This window comes from Solanum pennellii, chromosome 11 (genome assembly GCF_001406875.1).
Source record: "Solanum pennellii chromosome 11, SPENNV200".
In the NCBI taxonomy this organism is placed as follows: Eukaryota; Viridiplantae; Streptophyta; class Magnoliopsida; order Solanales; family Solanaceae; genus Solanum; species Solanum pennellii.
The window spans coordinates 57,130,071-57,140,504 of record NC_028647.1 but is presented as its reverse complement, the minus strand read 5'-3'; the positions used below and the strand labels follow the sequence as shown (position 1 = coordinate 57,140,504).

Sequence of the window (10,434 nt, the reverse complement as noted above, 5' to 3'; positions counted from 1 at the left end):
ATTTCAGTACCCAAATTTCAGAAGTCTAAGTCTTTTGGAACGAGACACCCTCGACGGCCCGTCGTGCCCATGACGGTCCGTCGTGGGTTCCGTCGACTCACACAGTTTTTCCAGAAATAAAATCTGCTGCTCAAAACGACTAAACAGGTCGTTACACCCATGCACAAAGCCGGAAAGCGCTGCTACCGGTACGTTGCTACTCCCTGACTTGAGTTGTCCTCTTGTTTTACAGCCAGTCTAGATATTTTTTCTCCACAAGTTAAACCTTAGTAGAACTGAAACTTTCAGACATGATATTCTTACTAGGCTCCGATTTATTTGCATCATGAGCATGTAACTTAGCCAGATTCGGCATAGGGACCCAATCAGACTAGGACAGGTACCTTTTCGTGACACCATCATGTGCATTTTTGTGCTACTTGTTGCATCATGTGGAAGACTGTAACAAAACGTTGACCGGCTTTAGGATAATCGACTAATGAAATAAATATCTATTTTCTACCAATTTTCAACCAATAATTCAATATAAATAAATTAATACACATATATATACATACACACCTAATCCTCAATTTTATTTTCGCTTTTATTAAAATAATGCATAAATAACAAAAATAATAATATTAATAATATATGTATATATGTCTTTTAAATTGTACATGTACACATTATTTTATTTTTCTTTCTCTTTTTCGATCAAGTTGTCTCTTTATCTGGTCATTCTTTTCAAAAACAACCTGAATCAATGATCACTTTAGACATTACGAATCATTTTTATTTTTTAACTACTCCAATAATTAATTTTGAATTATCAAAATTTCACAATTAAATTTGATTTTAAAAATCCCGAATTTCTTTTTTTCTCAACCAGGTAATCATGAGCTCTATGAGGTGTGATAAAAGACAAAGGGATGAAGTAGTCGAAATGGTCAATGTCCCCCAAAGTTCATGATCACAGATTAAACCCCACAATTACTAATGGGTTGGTGGAACGATATGCATGAATTTAGGCGGACTGAGATATTCAAACATCTTGGTTTCCTTACAGATATCATGAGATTTAGTCCTGATAGATGTTTGATCGAGGCTTTGATCCCATTTTGGGATTCCACTAACAATTTGTTTCGATTTAGTGATTTTGAGTTGACGCCTACATTAGAAGAATTGGGTGGTTTCACAGGTTTAGGCCAGGATCTTCGAACGAAAACACTGATAGCTCATAGGAGTGCCAGCAGAAGTAAATTTCTAGAACAGATGCACATCATCCATCCTCATAAGGAGTGTTTTGATAATGGGTTGATTTCTTTGGAATTCTTGTACTCAAGATATGGAAAGAAGGAAGGATTTTCAAGCTATGAGAAACAACTTAAAAATAAACAACACCTCCCTACTTGAGAAAAACATAGACAAGAAGTATTCATGGTGGCATTCTTGGAAGCTATGGTTTTTCCAAGGAAGGATAAAAAAAATCGATATTCGTCTGTTAGGAATAGTCACTATTATGATGAAGAAAAGAAAATCCACTATATTGCCGATGATGTTGGCTGATATTTATCGTGCTTTGACTAAATGTAGAGAGGGGGGAGATTTTTTTGAAGGTTGTAGCATTTTGTTGCAAATGTGGTTTTTGGAGCACCTATATCGCCATCGTTTTGCGACAGATTTCAAATCCGATTGGACGAATTATATTTTGAGCCACCCAGACAGGATGAAAGAATTAGGAGACAAATTGCCAAAAGGTGTCAAAGCATGGAGACATTGTCTTCTTAAATTGACGGCATCTAAAATTACATGGAACTATCATTGGTTCCGTGCTAGTGAGGTAATGTCTTCCTATCGTCCATTCTTCGTTCTGACAGGCCTTCGCTGGTTCCAACCATACATACCCCTCCGAGTTTTACGCCAACTAGGACAAAAACAAATTTTACCTAAAGCCGAGGATACGCAGAATTTTGTGTGGGAGGTGGCATTTGAAGATCGAGATCGAGAATCAGAAGCCCAAAAGATTTGAGGTGGTAGTCGAACTTTAAGTTTGAAAGTTGTGGTTGATGATCGCGTTGAAGGGGAAGTTGACCCCTTATACCTCCATTGGTTCTTTGATCAAGCCCCTCTCAAAGTAATGCCCGAAGGATCAGCGCGAGAAATCATAGATCGAGAAGAGGAAATTGAAGTAAGAACCAAGTGGGCCCGACTCAAGGTGGAAAGAAATTATAGGTCTACTTTAGATATCCTAAGCAATGACCTAAGAAATGTTAGAGAAGAGTTGGCTCGACGTGATGCAATATTCAAGGAAAGAGTTATATTGATTGAAAAAAGGGTTGAAAAGAAGAATCTATCTACTATTCGAACCCTACATAAAGATTTAGGCATTGTCACAGGTGCTATGGAGCAACAAGAGGAAGAATATAAGAAAGAAAAGACCCTCTTAATACATGCACAAGCTAGGTTACAAAATCAATTAAAAGCTTCTATGGAACGAGAAAGGGACATAGCAAACCGTTTCACATTGTATCAAGCAGAAGTGGCGACCGAAAGAAATCAATGGATGGAAGAGCGTGAAAAATTTCATAACCAAATTGAAGAGCTTCAAGCACATGAAGAGCATCTGAGTGATGCAGTTGTCACTACTGAAGAATGTTGCAAATTGTCACAAGAATATGGAGGAGGCCAAAGGACAAGTGCTTCGGTTGACAGAGAGCTTGATTGATGTTTATGGTGGTCATCTCCATCGAAGTGATGAAAGCCTGGGTCGAGAGGCGCGTGCACTAGCCCCACATCTACCGAAAGCTTTGTTCAAGGTCTACTCTAGCCTAGGGGGCAATTGATGATCAAGACATGTTGGAGATGGATTTTTTTTATTTTTTATTTATTTTTAGTTCGTCAAATTTTGTTTTAATCTTAAGTACTTTGATGTTTTTATTTTGGTCATTTTGATTTGAATGATATTTTCATTTTAAAGTTAAACAAATGTTGTATTTTTCTTTTCAAAGAAATTTATCCACATGAACTACGTAATGGTCTGATTCATGTTCAAACGTGATACGTAGGCAACCTTTAATAGGTTCGATCAAAATGCATTCAAATTATTCAAGTAAGTAAAGTAGGGGACCAAATGACATAAGCAAGTCATCCAAAGCCGTGATGAAACATAAAAGTCTTCCAAAACACATTATAGACATATGAATAATCTAGGTGCATAACATACAACGTGAATTTAATATGTTGAATCCTAACACATGTTTTTTTATATATATGAGAATTTCGAGAGTTTAAAAGGTGGTTGGTTTGCGAAGAGAGCTGGCATCTCATCAATATAACACAAGATCAAAAGGGAAAGAAAAAATGACACGTAAAGACGGAACAGAGCCGGAAAATGAAGACGCACAAACCCAAACCTAAATATATATATATATAAAATCATGTCTTCATAGAGCACAATAACCCCTGTTTTATTTTTATGTCTTCACAAGGCATAATAACCCCTGGTTGCATATAGGGCACAATAATCCCTATCCTATTTTTCATATCTTCACAGGGCACAATAACCCCTATCCTATTTTTCATGTCTTCACAGGGCACGATAACCCCTGGTTGGATATAGGGCACAATAACCCCTATCCTATGTTTTCATGTCTTCACAGGGCACAATAACCCCTGGTTGCATATAGGGCACAATAACCCTATCCTATTTTTCATGTTTTCACAGGGCACAATAACTCCTGGATCGCTTATAGGGCACAATAATCCATATCATTTTTTTTTATGTCTTCACAGGGTACAATAACCCCTGGTTGCACATATGGCACAATAACCCCTATCATTTTTTTTATGTCTTCACAGGGCACAATAACCCCTGGTTGCATATAGGGCACAATAACCCCTATTTTATTTTTCATGTCTTCAGAGGGCACAATAACCCCTGGATTGCATATAGGGCACAATAACCCCTATTTTATTTTTCATGTCTTCAGATGACACAATAACCCATGGATTGCATATAGGGCACAATAACCCCTATTTTATTTTTCATGTCTTCACAGGGTACAATAACCCCTGGTTGCAATTTGGGTACAAAACTCCCTTTTTGTCTTATTTTTTACATTTTGTAATGGCTACAAAAACATTATTTTTATTATTAGTATAGACTTTTATAGCTTTCATCAATAACTCACAAAATTTTCTAGTGCAAACTAGGCAGAAAATTTTGTTTCGTGTGCAGGTTTCTACATAGTACACAAATTTGCAGTTCAAAAATAAAAGAATTCATCCTTTCAAGAAAACAAATTTTCGAGAATATCATGCGGAAGAACGTCAGTAGCTGAAGTCAAGTCATGAAGTTTCAAGTCTTGAACTCAGATGTCTAGAGCATGAGTTCAGAATCGATGAACCTACCAAAGAGGGTGAAGCGATATCCGAGAATTCAAAATGAAGACTTAGCACTATCGGAGTAGATAGGATTTCATATCTTTCCTTCTGCATTTTTTTTGTGTAATAGCTGGAGCTACAAACCGGAATCTCGACAAAACCTTACTCGACTACCTAACTCATTTGAACTACGCCTGACTCCTTATCATTAACTTAGGATAGGTAGTTTTTCAAAAGTTAGGACACAGTCAAACCTCTTCTCTATTATAAATTTTTCACATTTTTGGCATAAATATTTCAGTAAATATTAGTCACATTGTTCACGTCTTTGCATAAAAACTCTTCGTGTTTCCAAGCAAAGAGGGGCATACTATGAACACCTAATTTATTACCAAAATATAAAGATTTAAAACCAATTTTAAAAAAGTTATATTTAAAATAAATAAATTGTAAATTACTTTAATAATAAAAGATTGTGAATTTATGGTATTTATTTTAAATCTTCAACTTTTAATTTGTTTAAAAAATAATGGTAGTATGTATTAAGAAAAAGAAGAAAAATAAATTAAAAAAAAAAAAAGAAGAGTCTTAGATATTCAAATTACCTTCCCCTTATCTTAATTAACCTCAAACTCCCAAAAATTAATTTTCTTATTATTGTTATTTAGTAGGTTAATTATTTCTCAACCATAATTCCCTCAACAATATTTCAAATTAAATCTTAATCCCACTCTATTACGTTCCTTTTAATTAACACCAGACTCTCAGCCAAAATTATTATAAAAGACACGTTCAGTTGAATAGGAAAAAAAAAACGGAGATTGAAAGACGAGAGAAAAAAAAGCAAGAGCAAAAATCAAGGAGAAGAAAAAAATCAGTAGATCGTAGCAGTTATTTTTGTGGTGAATCAATAATACGAGGTAACTCTAAATTCTTGAATTCTTGTATGATTTTAATGAAATGCTTTGAAAGAAAGTTTAATTCTAGTTATATGAAATTCTTTTAATAGTGTGTTATTATTATTATTATGAAATATCATTTTTGTGATTGATGTTATGAGTTATTTTTAGAATTTCAAAAGCTTAAGAAAATGTTGCCAGAGATTCTTATTGTTAAGAATAAATAAATAAATAAATAATTTAATAAGCATCATGTATTGTTATTATTATTATTATTATTATTATTATTATTATTATTATTATTATTATTATTATTATTATTATTATTATTATTATTATTATTATTATGCTTTTTAGATACACTTTGTAACTTATATCTCTTTCCATTTAGCTTTTCACTTTAGAAGATTTTGTTGAATTTATTGTTGACTTGTTAGATTAGGATATAAAAATAATTAGCAAATGGTTTTTTTCTAAAAAATATCTAAGTAGAATTGTTAATTAAAAGGAGAAATAAATTTCATCTAGAAATTCATGATAAAATAGTGATAATTACTAGTAATAATTATAATTAAAAAAAAGTAATATTTGAGAAATTATATTAAAGAAAACAAAAGAATAAAAAATAAAAAAAAACAAGAAAGCATGAAAAAAAACGAAAAAAAAAAGCAGAATTTATTTTAAAAACAGAAACAGAAAATTAAAAAAAAAGAAAAAAAAAGAAAGTGAAAAAAAAAAACGTGAAAAAAATGAAAAATCAAAAAAATGAGAAGACAAAAGTGGAATTAAAAAAATTATAAAATATATAATTATTAAAGAAAGGGTAAAAATACAATAAAAAGAATAAAGAAAAGAACGTATAAAAAGGGAAAATAACAAAAATTATTAAAAAAATAAATAAATAAATAAAATAATAAATAAGAAGAAAAAAGACAAACAACAAATTAAATGTAAAATAAATAAATAAATAAATAAATAAATATATATATATATATATACAAAAAATGTAAAATAAATAAATTAATAAGTAAAATAAATAAATAAATAAATAAATAAAATAATAAATAAATATTAGTGTTTCACAGTTTGAATTAATGAACACACACCGAAAATAATAAAACAATTTTCAATAGATTTAAAAATAAATAAGACAATTTTTAATAGGTTTAAAAGAAATGAGAGAATAAAGTAAAAATAATTTATTATTAAGTTTAAATAATATAATATCCAAAATTAAGTCAAGTCATACCAAAGTTAATAAAGCGACCGTGCTAGAACCACGGGACTCAAAGGGTGCCTAACACCTTCCCCTCGGTCAACAGAATTCCTTACCCGGATTTTTAGTTCGCAGACCAATAAAAAATATATAGTCAAATTTCTTTTTGATATAGGGATTTAAATAAGGTGACTTGGAACACCAAAACTCAATTCCAAGTGGCGACTCTGAATAATAATTATCTCTTTTCAAAACGTCACTTTAATTGGAAATCTCTTTTTTTTTCGAAATAAATAAAAATCAAATTTTTGAGAAAAAAGGGGGCGTGACACATGTCAAGTACCTCAGACTTCCTACGAGACTTTTGAACAAAGTGGAATCCACTTTTTCTCCATCGTCAAATTTTGTCAATTTTGTTCCACTTTCCACTGCGGTATTCACAGGGTTGCAATCAAACATGTTGAACTTCTTCAAAATCTCTTTTGTATAGCTTCCTTGAGATATAAATATGTCTTCCTCTATTTGCTTCACTTCTAGGCCGAAGTAATATGACATGAGCCCTATGTCTGTCTTCTCAAACTCAAGGGACATAGCTTTCTTGAGAGCTTCAAATAAAATTGGGTTGTTACCCGTTAGAATGAGATCATCAACATAAAGACAAACAAACAGATATCTCCATTAGTATGAAATTTAATGTAAAGAGTATATACATGGAGACAACGAGTAAACCCATTGTCTTGAAAGTATTTGTCAATGCGACTATTCCAAGCTCGTGGAGCTTGCTTCAACCCATATAAGGCTTTCTTCAACCTCAACACCTAATCTTCGTGATTTTTAACCACTAAACCCAATGGTTGCTCAACATAGAAATTTTTTCTTCAAGATATCCATTCAAGAATGCCAATTTGACATATGGATCTTCCACTTCATGTGTGCTGCTAAAGAGATCAATAGACGGATTATCTCCATGCAGGCAACAGACGTTTAGACTTTGTCATAGTAGATGTCATTCCTTTGTTTGTAGTCTTTAGCCACAAGTCTTTCCTTGTATCTTTCAACCTCTCCATGGGCATTTTTCTTCGGCTTATTTATCTATTTGACTCCAACTGCTCGATGGTCCTTTTGGAAGAGTTCTTAACTCCCAAGTGTTGTTCTTCTATATTGACTGGATCTCCTCCTCCATGGCTTGTCTCCACCTTTTGTCAGTAAGAGCTTCATCAAAATTCATTGGTTCACTATCAGCAAAGAGACAACACAAAAAATCAAAATTAGTAATTTCTTCTATGTCATCATAGAATGATCATCATCCTATGTGGTTTTTCACTTAAACTCTCTTGAGAAGATGGAGATGCAATATTTGCTGGTAAAGGAGGCAGGGTTGCATCCTATGCAGGTTCCATGGTCTCCTATTCTTCTTCATCTCCGAAGTAAGGAAGAAAATCATATGTTTTTTCTTTTGGAGCCTCCCAGTTTTGCGATGCTTCTTCATTAAATTCAACATCATTACTCACCACAACCTTGTTATTGCTTGGATTATACAATTTGTAGCCTTTTGAACTTGCATCATAGCCAACAAACACATGTTTGACACTACGATCATCAATTTTAGCTCTCCCTTGATGTGGAACATGAGCATAAACTATGCTCCCGAATATTCTCAAGTGTTTAACATTTGGCTTTCTTCCGCTCCATATTTCTTGAGGTGTTTGATCTCGTACATTTTTGTTGGAGACCTGTTGCTCAAATAAACTGCACAAGAAACAACCTCGGTCCAAAATTCTTTTGGTAGATATTTAGCTTTCAACATACATCTAGCCATATTAAGAATTGTTCTATTCTTTCTTTCTACATCTCCATTTTGTTGGGGCGAGTAAGGTGCCGTTAGAGGGCGAAGAATTCCATGAGACTGAAAAAAGTCATTAAATCTTTTGAAGTGAATTTGCCTCCTCTATCAGACCTTAATGCTTTTATTTCATAACCTCTTTCTTTTTTTACAAGTGCTTTGAAATTTTTAAAGGTAGCAAAAACTTAGAGTTTTGCTTCAAGAAGTATACCCAAGTCTTTCAACTGAAATCATCAATAAAGAGCAAGAAGTATTTTCTTTTACCAAAAGAAGGTGGATCGATTGGACACACACATCAGTGTGTACAAGTTGAAGTGCTTACTTATTATTGATGTAGTCTCCTTTGGAAAACTCCTCCTTGCATGTTTTCCAAGAATACAAGCTTCACACAATTGATTTGGATGGTTGATTGATGGTACCCCATCAACCATGTTCTTGTTTACCATTGATTTGAGCGCTTCAAAGTTCAATGCCCAAATCTCATATGTCAACACCATGAATCATCTTGCACATTGGCCTTCAAATACTTTGAATCGATAGTTTAAAAATTCAAAAAAAACAACCTATCTTTTGCCATATGAACTTTAGCAATTAAGTTGTTACTTGAATCTCTAAGCCAAAGATGCATATTTTCATATGAATATCATATCCTTTTTCAAAAATTGACCCTAACTCAAAAATATTATATTTCAATTTTGACACATAATAAACATTAGTAATTATGGCCACCATCTTTAAAAGTCATTAAATTCTTTTGAAGTGAATTCGTCTCCTCTATCGGACCTTAATGCTTTTATTTCATAACCACTTTCTTTTTCTACAAGTGCTTTGAAATTTTTAAAGGCAACAAAAACTTCAGGTTTTTGCTTCAAAAAGTATACCCAAGTCTTTCTACTGAAATCATCAATAAAGACCAAGAAGTATTTTCTTTTACCAAAAATAGGTGGATCGATTGGACCATACACATCATTGTGTACAAGTTGAAGTGGCTTACTTGTTCGTGATGTAGTCTCCTTTGAAAAACTCCTCCTTGCATGTTTTCCAAGAAGACAAGCTTCTCACAATTGATTTGAATGGTTGATTGACGGTATCCTATCAACCATGTTCTTGTCTCCCATTGATTTGAGCGCTTCAAAGTTCAAGTGCCCGAATCTCATATGCCAACACCATGAGTCATCTTGCACATTGTCCTTCAAGCACTTTGTATCGATAGTTTGAAGATTCAAAGGAAGCAACCTATTTTTTGCCATATGAACTTTAGCAATTAAGTTGTTACTTGAATCTCTAAGCCAAAGATGCATATTTTTCATATGAATATTATATCCTTTTTCAAGAAGTTGACCAAACTCAAAATATTATTTTTCAATTTTGGCACATAATAAACATTAGTAATCAATTCATGGTCACCATCTTTAAAAGTCATTAAATTCTTTTAAAGTGAATTCACCTCCTCTATCGGACCTTAATGCTTTTATTTCACAACCACTTTCTTTTTCTACAGGTGCTTTGAAAATTTTAAAGGCAACAAAAACTTTAGATTTTTGCTTCAAGAAGCATATCCAAGTCTTTCTACTGAAATCATCAATAAAGACCAAGAAGTATTTTCTTTTACCAAAAGAAGTTGGATCGATTGGACCACACACATCAGTGTGTACAAGTTGAAGTGCCTTACTTGTTGTTGATGTAATCTCCTTTGCAAAACTCCTCCTTGCATATTTTCCAAGAAGACAAGCTTCACAAAATTGAATTTAATGGTTGATTGACGGTATCCCATCAACCATGTTCTTGTCTCCCGTTGATTTGAGCGCTTCAAAGTTCAAGTGCCCAAATCTCATATGTCAACACCATGAGTCATCTTGCATATTGGCCTTCAAACACTTTGCATCGATCGTTTGAAGATTAAAAGGAAACAACTTATTCTTTGCCATATGAACTTTAGCAATTAAGTTGTTACATGAATCTCTAAATCAAAAATGCATATTTTTCATATGAATATCATATCCTTTTTCAAGAAGTTGACCCAAACTCAAAATATTACTTTTCAATTTTTGGTACATAATAAACATTAGTAATCAATTTATGGTCACCATCTTTACAAGATATCAAAATCC

General features: G+C 32.9%; 1 pseudogene; it reads left to right on the top strand.

Annotated features, from left to right (window-relative positions):
* Positions 1 to 429: 429 nt before the first annotated feature.
* On the top strand, positions 430 to 2,011 carry LOC114074764 (annotated as a pseudogene).
* Positions 2,012 to 10,434: the final 8,423 nt, after the last annotated feature.